Raw genomic sequence first — 21275 nt, 5'->3', positions numbered from 1 at the left:
CCCTATTTATTTGAACTTTGTTGACTGAAAAATATTCAAATTTGTAAGATACTATCTTGGTAACTTCTTTTTAACCTCAATAAGTTGATAATACTCCTTAAAATAATTTCTTTCTGTAAATGAATGCCCTCAAATCTATATTATATATATATAAATATTAATAACCAACTTAACAGAAAAATAGCTTACATTCCAAAAGCTGGAACTTTTTAGAGCTAGTAGTCAAAATGCCACTTGAGCTAAGTCATCTTGAAAGATATAGTCCTAAATAAAAAGCTGGCCATTCCATTTCCATAACTGTAAATCCACACAGAAGCCAATTTGGTTACACTTGAGGCACCACTATGCTGATACACATAATTGGGATCCAAAATGCCTTTTAAATTGTCTCAAAATAACTAAAGAAACTATTCTTCCTAGGTAAATAAACATTTCTGGGCTGGGAAGGTGCATGTCTTTATCATAAAACTGATATTTAAAACACTCTAAAATCGATGAAAGAATATTTAACCATCATGTGCTATCCACCTCTTGCAGAAAAGAACAGATCACAGGAAAAAAAATTTTTAAACATGAACTTCTATTTCATATATTATTGAATAAAATAAAGCTAGACTGTTTCTAGAAATCAGATTTGCTTAAAAGGCAAAGGTTTTCTTTTTCTCCCAAAGAATGTGATGAAGGCAGTAAGGTTATAAGAAACCAGATCCAATAAATATGGATTTGGGAATTTCATGAAGAAAAAGAGAAGATTCAGAGGCATTTATTTATGAACTTTTATGATAGCTTTATTAATGTCTCATTCTATTTGACTAAAGAGTCTATGAGAAAAGAGATATAATACATGATCGGCAAGTATTTAATATGATAAACTTGGCATGACATGATATGAAAGTTCTACTTGCTGGTTAGACAAAGAATTAGCCCTTCCTTTGTGGCCCAGAGGAGAGATAGGTAGAAGTCTCCAGAGAAGTTTGAAACTCACCAAGAGGTACATTATTCCAATCATTGGAGCTGTCCAACCACTGACCTGTGTGCCTTGGCAAGAATTCACCTTAGTGGAGGCTCAAATGGAGGCCAGAAAGCCAACAGTCAGTCAGTTTGAGAGGAGGAAACAACTCTTAGATGATTCTGAATTCTGATGAAATCCAGGAATGCAATGAGACAGAACTAAATAAAAAGCTGTTTATTGTAGAGCAGTGGTTCTGAAGTTTAAGCATGCATAAGAATCATCTGAAGGGTCGTTAAAACAAAAATGCTGGACTCCACCCCAGAGTTTCTGATTTATTAAGTTTAGAGCAACAAAGCTGTGCTTCTCACAAGTTCATAGATAATGCTGATGCTGTCAGTCTATTCTTTGAGAATCAAGCTGGTAAAATATCAACTCCCAAAGCATGGTTGTATTACCAGTGGAGAAAGAAGACAATAAAAGCTAATATGTGGTGTAGCATTAAATACTACTAAATCAAATGGTGAAAAGTGTGTTCTCTTTTTTCAATGTTTTTGTCCTTTATGTTGATGAAAATGATTTATATTGATAAAAATAGGGGTTAATTTACTTTTGAAAACTTTCCTGTTACTTTCTAATCTCTCCTTTATAGTAAGGAAGAGCAGGTCTAAGGTTCATAGCCTTTGGTAAGAGTGTCTATTGTCTTAATTGGGTCCCCCCTAAGAGGCAGATCTTGAAGTGTGAACTAAATCTATATAGTTAATTTGGCAGGTGAAGGTACACTAGAAGAGAAATGATGACCCAAGAGAAGGAATGAGAGGCAACGCATGAGAAACATGTTATTCAGCCACAACAGCTGAAACCCACAGGATGTTCTTTGATACAAGGTAAAACATATGCATCAGAATTATTCCAAATTTGTGGGAGGTGTTGACACTCCTACATCTGTAACTTATTGGTTAGGGATGTTCACAGGGGAGCATGGATTCCCAGGCACCTCCATCCCATTACGACTGTGCACAAGGGAATTCCAATAGATTAAGGGTACTTCCAACAAGCAATGCAGGTTTATCTTTGGAAGTCAACTCAGGACTACTGCCATACCACCCTGAGCCCAATCTCATCTGGAAGTCAACTCAGTTTGTATAAAAATGGTGAGGGAATCTGTAGGAAAATGAGAGGAACACCAACATTGTCACTTCTAACTGCTTAGCTGAAATCTAATAGATTATTTTGTGTGTACTCTATTTGATTTTATAGTTGTCTTCTATTTCTTGCAATTGATCCTGGTTTCAACTTTTCCATTTTTATTTCTTTGCAAAATACATTTATTTAAGGAAAGTTAATTAATCTAAAGAAAAAATGATATGCAGATAATGTTCCAGATGGTATGAGAAGGTGGCAAGAATCACGAAGGGACAGTACTCAAAAGACTGAAATTTGGGGAACATTGGCACAGTAACAACGTGGAAGTCAGCACGTTTTGTTTATCTGTAAAGGGTTATTTAGAAAATATTTTTCATTTCTTTTCAGATCATAAGGTTATTGTTACAATTACTTAATTCTGTTACTATAATGTAAAAACAGCTGTAGACAATACATTAGTAAATGGGCATAGCTGGGTTCAAAAAATCTGTATTTATGGACAATGAAATCTGAATTTCATGTAATTTTTACTTGTCACAAAATGTTCTGATTTTGATATTTTTCCAACAATTTAAAAATTGTTCTCAGCTTGCATTCTACACAAAAACAGGAAGTGAACTAGATAGTTTCCAGACCAAAGCATAGCTTATAATCTGTCCCAGTTCTATCATCACTAATAGGACACTGGAAAAATTACTTAACTTTTCTTAGCCTCACCTACCTAATGTGGATAAACATAAGATCAAGATCAAATTTACAATACTGATGAAAAAAACTGAAAATGCATACTGTGAGTTAATTAGTCAGCTGTTTTGACAAGTTGGCCCCCTGCATGATACGGTCCCAATCACTGGAGGACATTTCATACTTTGCTCCTCAGCAAAGGCACCTATGCAGGCTAGGAACCCATCTTCCCTATTTTGGAATGTGTTTGCAGAAATCTTTCTTCTCAAAAGGGCAGGACCTTAAGGCCATGTCTGAGAATGCCTGATGTCACCGCTGATTTTAGAGTCCCAGAATTGACAGCGGGTCAAACCACATTTGCATTCCATCCAAATTAAGTCATTACAATAGTGTTTTGAACCTTGTGGAGTCATGCACCTGAGAGCAGTGGTTCTCAAACATTAGTATACTTAAAAATCTCTTGCAAAACTGCATATGCCATAGGTCTAAGAATCTACATTTTAAGAACATCCTAGTGACACTGCTTCCAAGGATTCATGTTGGCAGGGGCATGGGAGAGTTCAGGAAAGGCAGCAAGGATGGAGTGCAATACACCCAGGTGAGCACACTTTTCTGAAATCCTCTTTAGCAGTTTTTCCACATCTGTTTAAATACCTCATTGACTAAGAAGGATTTCAGTATTCGTTGTGTATGCCAAGAGAAAAGGCTCTGTAGCATGCTTACCTCTTCTGAACCTCCTAGGTTAGAAAACAGTTTATACGGGATTCTCTACTTCAAGTATCATGTGCTGATTATCATATCCAATTAAATGTTCCAGTTCAGTCTCAAAGGACATTGGCTATTTACAGCTTTTAAGATGAAAATTATTGAGCAGAATCCACATCTTTCTCAGACTTACAAAATATCACCTTCCAAAAGCTCCTATCCATAATCTCCCCAACAGTTGCTGAAAACACCTGGAAAGAAAAAGATGAAACGATACTCATAGATTTTAGAGGAGCCCACTTAACACAGAAGAAAAGGCTCCTGGGAAAGAAGCGAGAGGAATGTAATGCCATATTTTTACAATGTGAACCCTTCACGTGTATTACTTCATGTTGTCTTCACATGCTATGAGAAAGCACTGCAGTCAGCCCTATTTCAAAGATAGAGAAACTGAGGCACAGAAAAGAGGCATTTGTCAAGGCCATACCAGGTAGTGGCTTTTGATCGCAGATATTCATCCACTAAGCTATCCCACAGAGACTCCAGATCTCAGTAATCCCCTGTCTCACCTCTCCGCTTAATTTTATAAACTAGTATTTATGTAGCCCCCTCAAAACCTCTATGTTCTCCAATTTCTACCAGCAATGCCCAGCTTTGCTCTCAGCATCATGTAATTTTTGAGATCCTTGCTTTGCTTCTATAAGCCTCAAGTTTCCAGCTGTTCAATGTGGATAAGACATACAGCCCACCTGTCTTGCAGATCTGCTCCTATTCATAAAGTTAAAGATAGATAACATATGTGAAAGTCTTGTGAACATTGTAAGAAGATATCTAAAATGGCAATTTCCCGACTTGTCATTTTCATAAATTATTTTAAAGGGTTGAGAAGAAAGAGTGTATCAGTCTTATGAAAACATGTGTCCAAAATCTGCACTTCTCAAAAAAAGTACATGACCATCAGGCATATGAAAAACCTTTCATCATCTGTGATCATTAGAGAAATGCAAATCACAATGACACTGAGATTCCATCTTACTCCAGAAAGAATGACTACCATCAACAACTCAAAAAACAGCAAATGCTGGCAAGGTTGTGGGGAAAATCCTTCTACATTGTTGGTGGGAATGTAATGTAGTAAAATCACTGTGGAAATCCATATGGAGACTTTCAAAAAACTAAAAACAGAAATTCCATTTGACTCAACTTCTTAGTATATTTCCAGAAAAATTAAAGGTATTATATTAAAATGATACATGTATCCCATAATAAAAGTACAACTGATGATAGCTAAATCTTGGAAGTGGCCTACATGCCAATCAGTGGATGAATGGAATAAGAAAATGTGGTACATATACACAGTGGAGTATTACTTGGCCATAAAAGAAGGATAAAGTTAAGTCATCTGTAGGACAATGTATGCATCTTGAGGTGATAGTGCTAAGTAAAATAAATTAGACACAGAAGGTTAAATATTGCATGCTGTATCTTATATGAGAATTCCAAAGTATTAATAATTTAAAGATCAAAATAAAAGATAGATGTAGGAAACAGGAACATAGGGAAAGGTATCTGGGATGGGGCAAGATGGGAAGGCAACAAGGAGAAGGGAAAGTAGTAAAAGGATGAAGATGTAATATGTATGTGTACCAGTTCCCCAAAGGTGAATGTATTTATTATATATTAAAATTATACACTTAAAAACCATATTTTCCTGAGATTTGGAGTGGTTGCAAAGTAGGAAACCTGTGGATCTTTGGGAAATGGGTAAAGACTGCATCCAGTTGGAAGCTGGACTATTTATTATGGCTCAATGTAATGGCTATAGTGAGAGCTTGAGAGTCAGATAATTTTGGCACTGGTCATGCCCTGCACTACCTGATCTTGACTGTATCTTTCCCTCTTCCTTTCCAGAGAAGATAGAGTTGCTTGGTGCTTAAGAAAGTGGTTTGCAGAATCAGACGCCAGAATTTGGTCCCTACTCTACCAGCTCCTCATGAGTAACCTCAAGCAAGTCATGCCACCTGTCTTGATCTCAGTTCCCCATTATAAAAATTAGAATAATAAATAGCAACTTTCTTTATCATCATCCTGACCAAAATGGAATGATCAAAGGATAGAGAGAATTATAATAAAGTAACTCTAGTAAAATATTAATGGTAAAAACTACCTGCTACCTGGTGACCATATGGGTATTCACTGAAATTCTTTCAACTTTTCACTTAAACATATATTTCCATGGTAAAATATTGGGTAATAAGAATAGGCAACAACAAAGTTGATGGAAAAGTAACATGAGATACAGAGCTCTTTGCACTGTTGACAACAAGAGGTTGGCATGCATCAGCACTGATTATTTTACTGTACGGGGAAGAGATGGGAAAAGATGATGGACTCCTCTAGTTCTTATAATTTGTGAGTCATGGCCAATTTCGGTGACCTGGAGACATGACATACATGAGCAGATGAGAAGCCAGATCCTATGACACAGAAACCAGAGGACAGAGAGGAGCCAGGATGAGTCAGAACACAGGAAATAAGCACAAAGGTAAGGCTCAGGACCCTGTGCAGGAAACACCTAACATGAGGAGACCTAGAAAACAAAATCAGATTGTCTTTACCACATGGCACATTAATGTGATTTTTTTTTCCATCAAACATCCCTTTGGGAGGAAAAAAAATACTGGGTTTGGAGTCAAACATAAGTTCAAATGCTGTCTTTGCCACATGAGGGTGATAGTAGAGGACATTTATTCAAGCGTCCACTAGACTACTTGTCATTGGGGAAATCTAAAATCATAAGGGTTAGTCCATGGCAGGTATGCTTTTACTGTAGCCTCATAGTCATAAATGATTGGGCCAATCTGATTCTTTTTCTTGTAAATTTTAATTAACTGGCACAGACTCTTAGGAAGGCGTCACATTAATGATGGCAACGGGGAAATGGTATGATCTCTGGGGGCGGGGATTTCAGAGATGATCCTGTCTCTATCCATCCTGGGCTCTGGTCATTAACTCTATAAGAAAAGCCCCATTATCTGTCCAATAAATTATGACTTTTGCTGAAGCAAGTCAGTGTTGGCTTTTATTATTTATAGTCAAAGATAAATTTAACAGTACAACAGCCTTCTAACATGAGTTGTTGTTGTTTGTTTGTTTGTTTAAGTTTGCGGCCCTTGGTTCCTTATCTGAAAATGAGAAAAACAATACTCTTGGGATTTAATAGACAAATCCAAGAAGACTAGGTATATAAAATTTCATGGTACATGGTAAGTATTTAATAAATATTATTTAAATTGAATTTAAGTTTCAAAATAGAGCTTTCTGAGTGAGTACTTGGAGGCACCTTGTTTGGACAAAGGAAGTGTAACCATGCAAAAAAAAAAAAAGACAAACAAAAACAGATTGTAATAATAAATGTACCAATAAAAGAATTTAAGCAAAAAAAAAAAAGAAGGGAGTGATGATGAGTTTAAAATTTAGTTTTAAAGGAAACTTTCTGATTGTGATTTCAAAACTTTAACACCTACCTGTGCTGTCTTAGTCATTTTCTTGTTGCTAAGACACAATACCCAACACCCACAACTTAAAGGAGAGAGGGTTGTTTGGGCTCATGTTTTATAAGTTTCAGTCTTTGCATGGTGGGTGGCATGGTGGAAAGGCCTGGACAGAGTAAAATTGCTCAACTCATATCAACCAGGAAGTAGAGAGCGAAAGAGCAACCTGGGAGAGACATACAGTACCAAGTCATTCTCCCAATGACTCCCCCACTCTTCCGACCAGGCCCCACCTCCTAACATCACATTTAGTTATAATTACCCTGTGATTCAATCATCCTTCACAAGCCTTGCCTTTGAGCACTCAAGGTTTTGAGGAGATATTCAGATATAAACTATAACAAATGTATACTTGAATTTTTGTTAGATTTCTCCATTGTGCCAATATTTTTGAAAGGAAAAAGGTACAAGACAACTGTACATGAAACAAAAGTTAGAGATATAGAGATATACACCTTTCTTCTTTTTAAAAAAACGCATGCATGTTTGGAGTACATAATGTTTACATTTATTTTAGGGAGTGGGTACATGTACTGAACATATCTTGATTCTTTTTATTCCCCTTCCCCTCCCCACTTTTCTTAACCTTATAGAGACTAATCAGAATTTATCTGATGCTAAACAAGTTATTAAAGGACTTTTGACTTTGAGTATCCTGTGAATAATGAGGAAATTCATCATGCAAATCAAGGTAGCAGTGGAGGTGGGTAAAGACAGAGAACATGACAAGAGCTAAGATCTGAATTAATCCAACCTAAAAGTACAGTTTCTAAGAAAACTAAAAGATCTGTCTAAAATTCAACATAGGAGGCAAAGTTTAGATTCTTAGTGAGAGATGTCAGCTCATCATTAGTAGTTACTGTTCTTTAAATCTTACTCCATTCCTTGATTATCATTCATCCAAATATTTACCTTAAAACAAGATATTGCTTCTCTGAAGGTCTCCGATAGCTAGACTTGAGCTTTATTTTTGTTATCTAGGTCTTAAACCCAGTGATTTTTCAAATAGTGGTCCCCAGATGAGTAGTATCAGGATCACCTGAAAATCAATTAGAAATGAAAATTCGCAGACCCCAATCTAGACACACACAATCAGAAGCTATGGGGGGTGGGTGCAGCCCAGCAATCTATGTTTTAATAGGCCCTACAGAGTATTCTGTGGCTCAATAGTTTGAGAGCCACTGTCCTAACCAAATCACAAGGCATTCAAAGTCATAGCTTTACCATTTCTTCCTTGGCAGCTAGCAAGCCTGTGGCTTTGTTGATCTACGTTCTTAAAGAAAATAGACAACCTTCTTAGGTTGGTCTTGGAATTTCAAGCTTGTTAGTGAATGTTAAAATAGTCACTCCTGTATGTGTGTGTGTGTGTGTGTGTGTGTGCGCGCACACACACATTACTGGGAACTGAACCCAGGGCCTTCACACTGAGTCTCATTCCCACCCCACACCCCCTTTTTTGAGATAGGGTCTCGCTAAATTGCCCAGTCTGGGCTTGAATTTGCAATCTTCCTGCCTGGATTACAGGTGTACAACCAGGTAGTCTTTCTGATTCCAACTATATTTAAGGCCAACACTATCAATTAGCCTTTGCGATACCCATTTACATTTTATTTATATTTTCTTGAGTCAAAATATGTAGCCCTTTCTACTACCTTAAAAATAAATCAAGAGTATGCAAAATGGAAGAATCAAAGGGCAGAGCAAGAAGAATATGGAGAGAATTGGTAACTTTAATTTTGTTGAAAGAAGACATATCCAAAGTTTAGGGAGGATTCATGGCAAGATCCAGCTAATAGAAAAGGAAATATTCACTGTTGAATAAGATACTTCATCATCACTGTGCATTTCCCTGCCCTTTCATCACTGTGCATTTCCCCACCCATTCCTTCTTCCATTACCCAACCCTGCCCAACCCCTCTTTATAATGTTTTCCAGCTACTTCTAGATAAGAAAAAGAAGGCAACATTTTAAAGATGGAAAAAATTGCATTATTTCAACTGAATACAACTTACAACCTATAAGCTCTAGCTTCCTTCCTAAAGTTAGGCTCATTTCTACAATTGAGTTAGAGCATATTTAAGATCTTCTCCACACTTACACAAAGATCCCATTCATGCAAGGCAGTTTAGTGTGGAGGTTCAGATGATGGTCTCAAGAGTAAAACAACACTCAATACAATCCAAGTGCTACCACCCCACAACCGAGAGAACTTGGTCATATTATTTTACCTCTCTAAGTTTGAGTCACCGTATTTCTAAAATGAGAGTAATAGAAATTTCTCTCTCATAGGATTCTTAACAAAGATTAAATGAGATCATCCACATAAAGCATTTAGAACTGTGCCTGGCACACATCAAAGGCTGGATTAATGTGAGTTATTAAGATTATTATTATATTGCCTCTGAAATTCTTCTCAGCCTTCAGCAGCATCTTGAGTATTTCCAGGCATAGCAACAAGACAGCAAAACCCCAGAAGGGATAAAGGTAAATGTGGGAGGGAGGCTAATAGAAAGGGGGTGGAAAGACAGCAACACAGCAATTTTTTTGTAAGATGTTTCTGTATGAGACTTATGTTTGAATTACAACAGTGATTCTCAACAGTGCTAGGCGGAACTTGTCCCTCCCTGGGGACATTTAGCAATGCCTGAGACATGTTTGGTTGTCACCCAAGGACTACCATTGGCATCTAATGAATGCCAGGGATATTGCTAAACATCCTCTAATGCACACACAAAAAATGTCAGTGGTATTGAGGCGTGGCATATCTAGGGTTACTGGCACTTCATAGGAGGTGAGAATGGGAGATCTCCAAAAGTCCCTTAACTCTGTCTTCACCTATGCAGTTAGCCCTCAATCTCAGACTTGAATCAATTGTGCATTGCGTTTTTCCCTTTATCTCTCTATTGTCCGTTAAAGGCAAACTAGATTTGTTTAAAAGGATGGTTAAATATCAGAAGGTAAATATATGGGATTAAGTGAAAAGTTTCTTGCTAAAACAAAAGCATCAATAGCAATCAGAGAATTTCAGAGCTGAAAGAAACATTATAAATGTTCTACTGATTAGATTCTAGTTGAAACCCTTCATTACCTTTCACGGATAAAGAAACTAGAACTTAGCAAGACAAAGAGACTTCATCTAGGTCAAATAATGCTACAACCAACAAAAGGTCCAAATGGCTCCAAAGAACTGATTTAACTTCTTAGTTTGACAGTGATAATATCAGGATCGCTTCTTCACACACTTGTCTTGCATTTTTTTCAATGATTACATTCTTACCTCTAAAAATCCCTGAATATGGATCTCTGGGAACCAGTAGCAGCAATGGGAATAAAAATGGGAAAAAAGTAGATTCTAGAAGAATTAAGGGAAACAGATATAAGTTGCCTGTGGATTAAGCTACTAATGAAGGAAGAAGAGAAACAAAAGTTGATTTCAGTGCCTACCCTGGGGGAAAAAAATCAGAAGACAGCTTGGGGTAGCAAGTTGCTTATGATGATTTTCAGGTAAGTGTCTTTTAATCTGAAGTTGAAGGAAATGAGAGGAGGAACAGAAACAAGGGTCCAGGTGTACAAAGGTGAATGAAGACACATTTGATTAACTGGCTATGAGGCTACCTTGGGTCCTAGATGGAACAGAATGAAGAGTAAAATCCAGATAAATGGAAAGAACCACAGACACTCTTACCCTCGGGGCACTGGGGTCCCCTAGAGCATCTCCATCTGCTCAATACTAGCTGAACTAAACACTCCTGGTGGCCCTGCTAGCTTCACTGTGGTACAGTTTTCCTGGAGTTTAAATGATTGTCACTCTACAGTACAGTAATAATAAAGATACTTCCCAGAGGGGGAACGATGCAAACATAATAGGTAAGAAGAATGCATATAAGGAAAATAAGCGTAAGATTAAAATGACTTAAGAATGCTGCAAGGCATCTTTACTTTTCACTAATTTTTCTCCCACACATAGGTTTCCTAGATGGCAGTTGCTCCTCAGAACTCCGTGGGTCCGGTCCTCTGTCTGACTTTTTCCTTGTTTCTAGAGTACCACGTCCATCACCTGGGTCCTTTCTTTCCCAGACCGTACTCCGTGCTGCACTCAGCAACTTCTCCTTAGTCACTGATGCCCAAGTATCACTCAGGGAACGGCGCGAATGCCGCCCGGGCGACCCATAGCTTTGCGTCCCAGAGAATGCCTCCAGGTCACACGAAGACAGAGAAGGCAGCTTGCATCATTATCACACCATCAAGAGCTACCTTTGATCCACACCAAATCTGAACCCTAAGAAGCTTTTTTTTTTTTACTTGTTTCCATGGGCCACGCGGGAAACCAAGCCGAGATTTTTCTCTTTACATTGAACTCTAGCAAGACGAGCTCATGCCATGACCTCACCTCTGACAGCCAGCGGCCCCCTCTATCAACAGCCACTTCTTCCAAAGGCAGCTAAGGGCACAGCGCAGCGTTGCACACCGCGTAGCGAGCCGCGGGGAGGAAGGCGGCTCAAATCGGGTGCGGGATTCCGAATGGCAGCTGCAGGGCGGTCGCCAGTCCTGCTGGCGACGGCGAGGGTTCACGCAGCGCCGCGTCCCCTCACGCGCACCGCCACTCACACAGCTCGAGACACACGTCTTGTCACACATACAGCTCATTCTTGCTGACACGTTCGGGAGAGTCCAGAGTCCACACACACGCATCTGGTCACACACACGGCCACGGATGCATAGAGCCCGTCTCCCTCTCCTCCTCTCCCACCCTCCACACACACGACCTCCCAGAGTCTGTGAGCGCGCACGCAGTTTCCCGAGTACTTACCCACAGGTGAAGGGCAGGGGCCCCAGACCCCCAGACCCACAGCGTCCCACGCTGGTGACGCGTCCTACACAGCCCGCCGGCCCATCCCTGCGGCAAAGCAGGTTCGAATCCGGCTCCGAGCCCCCACCCTGCGAGCCGCCCCGCCCCCTCGGCGTCCCCTCCGCACACTTGGGCTCGGTCCTGATCCCCAGTCCCCAGCGCGTATCGCACTTAACGCCTCCTGCGGTGCGGAGCGAGGAGCCGGGCAGGTAGGAGAAGCCCGGCTCTGAGGCCCCTACCGCCGCCGCCCGCCGCCGCCCGAGCCCCCGCCCCCCGCGCCCCCCCGCCGCCCCCTCGTGCCGCCTCCAGCCCCCGAGCATCAGCTCCAGACCCCGGACCCCAGCCCCCGCTCACCTGGGCGTGCAGCGCATCGTCCTCTTCCTGGCTGAGCCGGGCTCCCCGGGCTCCCCGGGCTCCAAGCCCCCAGCCCCGTGGTCCCCGCTGTCCTGCGCTCCCGCCCCCGCCAGGCGCCCAGGGCACAGCCTGGGCTGCAGGGCGCACGGGGGCTGGGTGCAGCGGCGGGCTGGAGACACCTCACATCTCCTGGCTGGCCTGCATGTGCCCTCCCTGGCCAGAGTGCTGCGCAGTTGCTGAAGTCAGGGTGCAAGCCCTGGCCTCACTGCAGGCTCTTGGGTCACCTTGGATAAGTTGGTTAACTTCTCTGAGTATCCACTTCCTCTATTCAGAGATAATAAACATGAAAGCATTGGAGATGTCCCTGCTAGGGGAAACTCTACTCCTCTAACTTCCTGCTCGTGCCTCTGACTGTGCTAGGGCAGTTAGTTGGGCGGCAGGGTTCAGAGTGAGCTACTGAGAAATTTGGCTAACCAGGTTCTCCAGAGGCAGTGTGCCCATTTGCCCGAAGTCTTCCTAACTGATCCTGCCCTTATTTCTTGGGCCACCTCTTGTTTCCCTGGTCGCACTTTAGGTGTTCTCCAGCTTGGACCACCTGTGACCTTGAGCACGTGATTAGACCAGAGTGGACTCCAGGCTTCCACCTGTAAAAGGGGAATGTCAGCCTCCAGTTGTGTTGGGGTTACTAGAGCTCTCATCTGGGTAACACCTGGACAGGTGCAGTGTCTGAGGAAAGGCAACTGAGTGAAAACACAGCTCCCCAAAGGCCAGATTCCAGGGGTAAAACAACCAAGAGTGAAACAAGGCATGTGGGGAGGGCAAGGGAGCGAGCACGGCCTCGTTTCCTGCAGATTATTGAGCTGCCAAATGGTCCTCCTGGGTGAATAATTCACCCTGCAAGGACCACTGAGGCTGTCTGGAAGCCTGACAGAACAGAGGCTGTGTGTAGCAGTTAACCTCCGACAGCACATAAACCTTCCAAGACAATCTTAAAAATTATTAACTTACAATTGTAAGCACAACTCAAGTGAACCAGAAACTTAAATTGGCCAACCATTCATGCCAGAAACCTCTGAGTTTGTCCTTTCCTCATTTTCTTTCTCTGTTGACATTTCTGTCCATTTCCCCTCTTTTTCCAGGCCCTGCCTGGCTTCCTCCCTGCATGTATCTCTCTCCCCCATTTTATTCCTATATTTTTTCTCTCTTCTGCACCTCTTGTTGTATGGCATCCTCTTAGCATCCTATGTCATCCTATGTCTTTACCTTCTTCATGACCCTCTCTTAACTTCTGGCACTCTTGGGTATTCTCACCTGTTATTTCTTACCTGGGTATGTATATGTCTTGAATATGTCTTCATCTTATAGTTGCTAGTCAAAGTTTAAAAGCAGAGAAGCTATAGGCTATTTCTTTAATGATAATAAAATCCAAACTTAAATTTACCACTACCCATTTCCCTAACCCAAACCCTTCTGATCAGTGATACCGTTTTCTTTATCATACCACAGGCATGGGTGCTGAGAGCCTGCGCTCTCCTTAATACTCCCACACCTGTTCTCCCCTCCTCATTTGCCACATGACCCATTGCCCCAAGCTGCTCTCTTATTCTCATCCATCTCTTTGTTCTTCAGTCCCACTGGGGCTTGTCATATTTTTTTCTGGAATCATCAGAGATCTTGTAACTGGGATCTTGCTCTCCAGCCATCCTCCTAACTGATGTCACCATAGTCTTCCTGTATAGGGACCCGATATTGTCACTCTCTTGCCCTATAACCTGAATCCCCCTGAAGGGTGGAATTGCTCCCCAAAAGTATCCATGTGCTAATCCTGAGAACCTGTGAATATGTTACCTTACTTGGCAAAAGGAACTTTGTAGATCAGAATAAATTAAGACTTGATCAGGACAGATTACCACGGATTATATGGATGGGTGGACCCTTATTAAAGGAGGAAAAGTGGAAGAGATGGGAAGCAAAGGTAGTCAGAATGATAGCACACAAGAAGAACTCGCCCAGGGCGGGGAGGGGAAAGGGACATAAAAAGAACTAAGATGTGTCCTGCACATGTACCAGCTCCCTACCATGAGGGTAATCCTTACTTGCTGCAAACGTGGACTAATAAAAATTAAAAAGGCTGTACAAAGAGACCATGAGCCACAGATTGTTTTTGGAAGCTGGGGAAGGTGAGGAATCAGGTTCTTCTCTAAAGTCTCCAGACAGAAGTGTAACCACCGGACACGTTGATATCAAAGCAGTGAGAACCAGTAAGATATGTAATCTGGAGATCTGTGAGATAATAAATTTATATTGCTTTAAGCCACCAAGTAATTTGTTGCAGCAATAGTAGATAACACACACTCCATTTTACTCATGCAGTCACACACCAATGCCTTATCTTGTTATAGACAGCAATTAAGGCAGCTCAGATCAACCACTTTTCTTTTCCCAAACCTTGCATTTCAAGAGATCTGTTCCCTGAACAACTCTTTTCTCCTCTGTGTCAGTGTTCACCAGGATACTTCCGCCAGAATGTCCTCTCTAAATGAAGCCAACCCTATCATTTATCAATGCCCTTTGACTCCTTGGAGAGGTTTCTCTCTCCGCATTTTGGACCCCTAGGATCCTTTGTATTTCTCACGGTGTTTCTCATATTCCCACCTTAAACAATGCCTTCTAATGAGAGGGAAAGAAACAAGAGGACTTCACGTGTACAGACTGAAAATATTCCTGGCTCTCTGATCCCAAAACATTGTATGTCTACTTCTACTGTAGCAGTGACTAGTATACTGTTATTTGTGAGTTATTTATGAGTCTGCATGGCCCATCAGATTGTGAGGACATCAAGGATGAAGAACAGGTCTTACCTCCCTTTATGAGGGAGGGGTTGAGGTCTTTTCCTCAACCCCAACAACTATGCCAGGTACACAGTAGGGATTTTGTTAGTGTATTTTGCACAAATGGCTGAAGAAAGCAGGCGCAACATCTGGTTGGATTGAACAGACAGCTATTATTGCTGTATTTTCTTGCACCATTTCTTTGTATTTATCTGGGTGGATCAAAAATTGAAGGACCTTAGCTAATGCATGTGGTTTTACATGAGGCTGCTTCAGTGTAAACCTTTAAGCATAGACCTTTTTTGTTTTCTGTTGTTTTATTTTGTGTTTGCTCAAAAAGAGCTCCATGATGAAAGGGCTATTCTTTTAAAAACCTAATTTAAAGAGCTATTGTTATGAGTAAAACATTATAAACATGTAGATTCTTTGTCCCGACATTTCTACTTCTTAAAGTGTGTCATATGCAATATATTCAAGGATTAACCTAAGAGTGTTAACTGCAGAGTTATTTTTAAGAATGAATTACTGCAAGGAGTTCAAATGTCTCACAATAAGAGATTAACCATATAAATTATACCATCCCTCCTGTAGAAACCACTGAGGTACTAAACAGGACTTTGTCAACTGATATTTACTATATAGAATGATGATTATGAATATATTTACATTCTTTTTGTTTTTCTTAATTTTTAGATACCATACTATATATACATATATATATAGTGTGTATATATATAGTTGTATATAGTTAGTTTCAAAAATTTAAAAAACAGCTTTGCCTCCAAAAAGAGAGATATAAAAATTCCCTACTTATCAAAGCTCCAAGGAACTCCAATGAGACCCAGTTCTCAAGTTATGACCTAGGAAGAAAAAAGTCACCAAGGACTTGAACTGTACAAGTAATCTGGGCTGTCTTCATTCCACTGATTCATTCCCCCAAGGGACACTTATTGTACTATTTCAATTACGGCATTTGATAGCAAAACACAAAAACTCTAGCTTGTTTAACCAAATGGAAATTATTAGTCTGATGTTAGGGGCTCAGAGAGCTACTAAGATGCCAGAAGTCAGGCTTGGAAAAGTAGATGCCAGGACAGCTGCAGAGAACAAGAAAGCTGAGAGCGCAGCCACTGGTGCACAGACAAAGCAGCATCCACCTCTGTTCTCCAGTGGGTCACACACAGGAGTTCACATCCCTAGAGGAGACTCTGAAGGTCAGGCTTAGCTGTGTGTCTTACTCTTCCCTCATTCTGAATCAGAGGCTGAGGAGGGAGAGGACCTGGCAGATACACAATGGATATACCTTTCCCTGGCAAATTTGGGGTGCTTCAGGAAGGCAAATGGAACCTGGAAGCCTGAGAAAAATAAACACCCACTCTAAGGTGCCAGGCCTGGTGCCACACAGGCATCGTGGCCCAGCTCTCTGCCAGGGTTTTCTGGACAACTAGCTCCAGCCCAGAAATACCACTCAGGAGAGATGGAGTCCTTTGATTCTATTATTTCATTTAAAAATTTGAGCACGTTAAGATTTTGTAACACTAATTGGTTCTGGTATACAGACACAAATACTACTTTTCTGTTTTGGCTGTCCACACTGCTCAGCTGGTATAGATATCCTGCCCTGTACTTACTACACAGCAGCCTGCCAAACAGACTGAAGCATGTTATCAGCACCAGACTATGAGATTATGTGAATAATCTCAAAGCTTTATTTAAGCTTATTTTATTTAGGATGACTTAACTACAGAAGAGAGCTCTGGGTGTGTGTGTGTGTGTGTGTGTGTGTGTGTGTGTGTGTCCATATGTGTGGACAAGAAAAAAGGACAGAGAGAGGGAGGGAGCAAGTAGAGAACAAAGAGAAAGGAGAAAAGAAAATAGAAATTATATTTCAAATCCAAATTACTGAAACAAATCAGTGCTTCTTTTGAATGCACAGATTTGAAACCTACATACTTTCCATCCACTTAAGAGCTACTAAAAATGTAAACAGTTGGACAGAGTTTTAATGCAGCTGCAAGGAAACAGAAAACAAACTGTGATTAAGACCAGGGTGCTTGGCCTTATTTTAATAATCTCCACAAAATAAATAATACCCTCGAACACTATCCTGTGTAACATATGGTCACATAGGCCATTCACAGACATCTGTTTACCTTATAGACAATCATTTGATGTTTTTGAAAAACTTTTAGAAAAATCTCCTCCAAATAAAGTGGAGAAGGGACATTTTAAAATAATTTTTTGTTTGGAAGTCAAAACCACTGAAGAGGGCTGTAGTTATCTTTATTTTGCTACATGTCCTGGAGTGATTATCTCCCACTTCCCAAATCCAAATTCATGGGATGAGCCAGTCTCACTGCTCGTGCTTGCCACCTCTGACTCGTGGGAGCTCACATTCTGGACCCTGCTTCTATCCTCTCCCAGCTCTCAGTGTTCTCCTCTTCTGCTAACCCTAGACCATGCTGCACTTTCGGTTTCAAGTCACACACAGCTCTTTTTAGCCTCAGCGTTTTTGCATTTGCTGCCTTCTAGATCCAAAATGCTTTCTTTCTGGTTCAGTTTAAATATCTCTTAGCACAGAGATGTTTTTTCCCTGACCATTTATTCCTATTCTATTATTTTCTGTCCCTTCACTCTGTTTACATCACTTATGGCTCTTATCTCTCTATGTAATTCATTTTTGTATTCTTTACCTCCTGACTCTCTGGCTCCCTTGATACGGCATATGCTGCTAAAGGTAAGAGATGATGCATTCCAAGAGGAGCCCAGCAAGAGAGGACACTCAGTGAGAGCTGAATGGGTGGAAATATGGCCACATGCACAGCTGGGTTTGCCTTCACAGCATCTGTCTTGGCCACAGTGTCAGAGATGATGCCCAGGAACCTAGGACCTTCGGGGGCCAAAGAAAACCAAAAGATGATCACTCATTTCTATGGAGGATGTGGCTTGTAGGGAAACAGATTCACACACAGGAGGGACTGTGAAACAGAGCAGGTGGTTCAGACACAGGGACATCACATGTCTGTGAGTGAGAGGTGGATGAGGAGCCTGAGAAGGAGGAGAGAAGAGGCTGCAGGCTGCCTCCAACTGGGAGACAGCTGCCCAGAAGCCAGACTATTCCAGAAGGAATGAACAAAATTGAGGGAGAGAACATGAGACCACATCAATTCAAGATAGCATGTTCTTACTAACTTACTGTCTGGCAACGCCTTGTTAACTTGTTGTTCAAGCGCTGACAAGCCAACTGCCTGAAGCAGCAGAGAATTGGACAGATAAAGGGTGGTAAGCAGTTATCACAATCCAGATAAGAGACTGTTGGCCCCTTTGTGCACTAGTTGTTCTTTGTCCTCTAGTCTTCCTGATAGGGTCTGATTTAATCTATTTAGGTTTTAAAAGGCTGTTAACTAATTCATATTTTATTATTAATAAAAAGCAAATAAATGAATAGTCTATGGGGAAGGGGACCTCGAAAACAAAGTCTTCCAAGTCTACTCTTCTGGGCAAGAGTTGCCAAATCAACAGACATGTCTCGAGTAGGACCCACTGGGCAAAATCCTAACACAAATTTCAGGATTAAAAATGAGCTTTAGGATTTGTTTTTAAACATATATGTAGTAAAATGCATGAGGTTTTTTTTTTTTGGTACCGGGGATCGAACTGGGGTCCTTGTGCTGGCACAGCAGGCGGCGAAACCACTGAGCTAAATCCCCAGCCCTAAAATGCATTGTTTTTGATGTGCAATTCTGTGAGTTTAGACAAATTGAGAACTCTATAACTACCACCACATTCAGGACACAGCAAAATTGAACTTTAACATGAACAAGTATATTTGGTGGTAAAATTGAAGTATTTAGTCAAGTATTAGTTTTTAGTATTTTTTTAGTACTGTACATGTTTGCAGTACATAATGTTTACATTCCTACATTCCTCATGTGGAGTTGGTACATAAGAAATCTTCATTCCTTTTTTCATCCTTTTCTCTTGCACCTCTTGATCCTCTTCCCAATTAGAGAAAGATCTATCTCTATGCATCCTTTTATCTAGGTATTTTCGACTACCTCTGGCCAATATGAACAAGTCCCTTCCTCATTCTGTCCATTGCCCCTTTCCCTATGGTATTGTTTCCATCCCAAACCTGAGAGCTTTTGTCCCTCTGATATGGAAATGAAGTCCTGGAGGAAAAAGCTCCAGTGAGCAGGAAGAAGAGTCAGTACACAGGGAATGGCCTCTGGCCCCAGGAGATTCTTTGGATTGACTTGAGCTGTAGAGCAGAATGGAAGAAAACACAACAGGAGTGTTCAAAAGGGACTCTGGGCACAAGTCAAAGCTGAGTGTCCATGGCTCAAGTAATGAAGTAGGACTCAGACTTGGGGAGGAGGCTGTCTTTGGGCCAGGAGAGGTCATGGCCAGCAGCCTTTTTGGCCCAGAGCCTAGTGTTCTCATGGTGGGGAGCAGAAGAAGGGATCCAGCTCCAGGTAATATTGTGGATGATGAAGATGGTTAGGGAAGAGTACGGTGGACATGTTTGGATTGTGAGTGCATGTGAATCCCTTTGGGATACCCTACAATTAATTATAGGATGGCTAGTGGATGATTCAAGTTATCATTTCATGTTTAAAGAAAGGCAACCTAAATAAGTAGGGATTGGCCATTCTACAAATATTTTACTAGTTTTCTACATGATAAGCCCTGTGCTCCATTCTGGAGGACATGATGCATAAGAAGATGGATTCCCTCTTTTCAAAGCACTAGAACAAATTAGAGTAGATAGGATTGGACGCAATTTCAACACACTGTGAAGGTTAATAAGATAAGCTTAAGTAGAAATTATTGTTGTTATTTTATTATCACATAACAAAGATTTATTGAGCACATACTATCATAGCAATTTTGTGAAGGAGACATTACTATGATTTTATAAAGCTATGAGGGGTAAACATAGAACGATTAAGGAACTTGACACTGAGATAACATGGCTAAAATGGAGCAGAGCCAAGATTAAAATTCCAGCTTTCTTGTGAGCAACTATGAAATAAAAGATTTAACAATAATAATGCAAAACAATATTAATGGTTGATTACATTAAGTGTATTGGGTACTTTACTGTCTCAGACAGTTAGGAGAGCTTTTACGAAGAGGGTAACAATACAATCAGGCTGAATTTCTGAAGCGTGACAAGGTAGAATAGAGGCCAGGATATTATAGAGAAGCAGAATTCAGCTTTAAGGCTTTAAGGCTGTCTCAACATTTGGAACTGTCTAGCCCTGCAGGTACCAAAGCACAGGCTGGGCTCCATCTGCCAGAATGCTGAACAAGAACCTGTGTTTTAGGTGCGAGGTTCAACATCACCTCTGATCTCACCCATCTCCTTGACTCTCCGATGCTAAAATTTGAAAAACTCAGTCTCATTTGCCAGCTCCTCCAACTAACATTTAAATGTCAAGGCCCTCCTTCTTTTCACTCTGTACAGTCCCCCCTCGCATTTCATTCGGGATGCTTGCTTTAGTTATCACTTGCATGCTAACAAGGCCCTCATTCTGCATTGTAGCTCAGAATTCTTTTCTGAGCCTCCACATCTACCTCTTAGAAGTAAGATATCTATGATGCTGACTAAGTGCACATGGTCTAACCATTAAAGGGAGGTCTTTATAGGAAAGAAAAAAAAGAGTTGAATCTGTGTAACAGAGGCCTTTATAGTCATAAAGTAGTCAGTGGCAGTTAGAAATAGAGAAGTCATCTGAACTTGAGTGGCACATGCTTGTGTCTTTGATCACCTACAAGGGAAATATAATCATCTGGGACTTCAGGAGCCATATTTATAATGTCACAATGATTTAAATGTCATTTTCTAACTTTAAACTTTCAGAATGAACTTATGGATATTTGAGAATACTTAACTTTTGTAACAGAAGAGAATGTATAACTCTCAACCTCAACCTTATTATAATCATGGTACAACTGGCAAAGTAATTGGGAAGTAAAGATGGAAAAGTGTGATGAATGAATGAAGAAAATTGAACATCATCATACAAATTAGAAATCAAGGGTTGTTGACTATCAAGGGTAATGGAATATGCAATAAAATTCAAGTTTAACTGTGTTACTTAAAGTTGCAGAAGTGACCAGAGAAGGAAATAATATGATATTGGGAGATTACCTAACAAAAAGTAAAGAAATAACCATGTCAGCATGTTACATAGAAG

General features: G+C 40.7%; 1 protein-coding gene and 1 long non-coding RNA gene across 10 annotated transcripts in view; one reads left to right on the top strand and one right to left on the bottom strand.

Annotated features, from left to right (window-relative positions):
* The window catches only part of Htr4 (5-hydroxytryptamine receptor 4), a 171851-nt gene extending 159122 nt beyond the window's left edge, over positions 1-12729 (bottom strand). For 2 of the 9 annotated variants that reach the window (XR_015438860.1, XM_004854372.3), the window contains exon 1: positions 12242-12727. The gene's annotated coding sequence lies outside the window, so the exon portion shown is untranslated. Of the gene's footprint in view, positions 1-7950; positions 8078-11428; positions 11798-11848; positions 12045-12241 lie in introns of those variants that run through there. The other 7 variants (XM_087180619.1, XM_087180621.1, XM_087180616.1 and 4 more) reach the window with 6 other exon arrangements.
* LOC110351105 (uncharacterized) lies at positions 1712-5634 on the top strand. The gene is made up of 2 exons (XR_002398160.2): positions 1712-1836; positions 5396-5634. It is a non-coding gene; the product is annotated as an uncharacterized LOC110351105 (long non-coding RNA).
* Positions 12730-21275: the final 8546 nt, after the last annotated feature.

The sequence above is a fragment of the Heterocephalus glaber genome, unplaced genomic scaffold, assembly GCF_053883595.1.
Source record: "Heterocephalus glaber isolate CG9 unplaced genomic scaffold, H.glaber_assembly_v1.0 deba00001463, whole genome shotgun sequence".
In the NCBI taxonomy this organism is placed as follows: Eukaryota; Metazoa; Chordata; class Mammalia; order Rodentia; family Bathyergidae; genus Heterocephalus; species Heterocephalus glaber.
This window is presented reverse-complemented; position numbering and strand designations above follow the sequence as displayed.